Below are 2,059 nucleotides of genomic sequence, written 5' to 3' on the forward strand. Positions count from 1 at the left end.
ATCAGGTGCTGATCACCAAGGATACCAAAGAGGTGGTCGCCCACACCCTGGTGACGCTGGCTTGTATCAATGCCACTACGGGCAAAATGCAAGCTGTCCCGTCGAAAGCGAAGGAGAGTTTGGGCATGGGCCTCCCTGTATAGGAAGGGTGAGCGAGAGGAGGGGCCGCAAGTGTGGCGTGGGATAATAAGGACTATGCTCCCCGCTTGGGCACCAAGAGAATTGGAGAAGGGTGGTTTACTCAGCTGTGGACATACGTGTATAATTATGCATGTAATTTGTACGTTTGTGTGTTTTTGTGTGGACGTGAATGGGGTGACTGCGTGCCTCGGTACGCATCCAGTAGAGGGATAATTCGGGCTCCTCGAGAAAATCGTGACATGTCTCGATGTTGTATCACTTCCACGGGCATTTGATCTCAGTGCTTCCAATTTGGCACGTCTGGGAGTTAATCACCTCGTTGAAGTCAGTTCTGCTTACAAAGATGGGCTGACTTCTTTTCTTTCTGATCAGTACAAGAGGTGATACGAAGAGCATGCATCAACGTTATCGTCACTAAAATCTAATGGTGTAATATACGACATTGTAAAGCTTTGGTGAACCATTTTAGGGATCCAGACACTAATTTTTACGCTATCGATGTCTTCAGGCTTCTGGTCTGACAGCGTTCAGAACCAAATCCACATTTGCACCGCGTTGAACTAGAATTGTCTGTAGCTATTGATGTTGTAGCATAGACATCGTAAATCGTAGAAACAGACATACAAAAAGGTAAAATTTAGGAGCAGCTTCGTATCCACTGTGAAAGCCGTGATGAATTGATGGCGAACCCCGACAATGCACACCAACACTCTTTCCTATTTGTTCAAAAGCTCCTCAATGCACCATGATACGTCCATCTCCCGCGTCCGAAATTACAGTCAGTCCGCGCATTTTTCCCTCGGTTCCTCTTGGCCAGAGTTGAAGATTGCCGGAGAAATCTACCCGGAGGTACAAATCCGTTCCAAGCAGAAAACTGGCAGGAAAATGCCAACAAGTTGTGACAAACCCATCTTATCCCCACAAGTTTCTCCCTCTGACCTCCGTATTCACACGAGCCCTTTCCATTTTCTAATTTCGAAATTTTAATTGGTTTTCTGGAGACGTGGCGATGGGGAAGAGGAAGACCTTGGTCCGGGCAATCACTACACAAACAGATTTGGAAGCTTTTCAGAATAGTCAGGTAAGTACCAGTTACGCCAAGTAAGCTTAGCACATCACATGGAGCTTTAGAGCAAAGAAACGAGGGCGAATGCTCACGAACATTGCCTTGTGGTGCGTGTATAGATCGTAGAAAGTGCTGAGAAAATTTTGTTCAGTTCTACTTGGTTCATCTCCTCAGCTGCTTTCTCCGCCTTCACTCGGCGCTTTTCTAAACCGTTGCCTTTTTCAAATAATTGCACCTTCAAGACATATGCTGACTTCCTCGCCTTCATTCGGGCGTGCAACCAGAGCGTTCGTGGCATCGCAATCAGCCAGGACTATCCCAACAAGAACGGGTAAAAGAGAGTGGCAAGAGGAAAAGGAGGAGGGAATGACTGTAAAGGGAAGGTGCCGTCCCCGGGAGAGATAGGGGTCCATCTTGAACGTTTGATCTAGCGAATACAAGGCTTTCTGGAGAAAAATGCGGGGAGCCACGGCACCTAATCCGATTCTTTCCTTCCTCTTCCCTCCCTCCTTCCCTTCTTGTCTCCCACCCTCCCTTCCTTCACCCCCTCCCCCATGCCCTTAACTCCACTCTTCCGGCATTAATTGTCCCTGAACCACTCTAGTCCTGTAGTGTCTGCGTTGGTCGCGTACCTGGAAGAAGCGTGGGGTTGGGTGGACGACATCCCGGCGCTGCAGCAGGTACCGGGAGAGGGCGAGGACAAGCGGAGGAGGGAGGGGGGGAGGGAGGGAAGGAGGGCAGGAGGGAGGGTGAGAGGATGAGGAGGAAGGCCATCGTGATTGTGAACAAGGAAGGGGAGAAACATGGCGATAGGCGAGAAGGCGTTTCGCCTGCTTGCATCCTCTTCCTCCC

The sequence above is a fragment of the Nannochloropsis gaditana genome (genome assembly GCF_000240725.1).
Source record: "Nannochloropsis gaditana CCMP526 unplaced genomic scaffold scaffold883, whole genome shotgun sequence".
NCBI classification, from domain to species: domain Eukaryota; class Eustigmatophyceae; order Eustigmatales; family Monodopsidaceae; genus Microchloropsis; species Microchloropsis gaditana.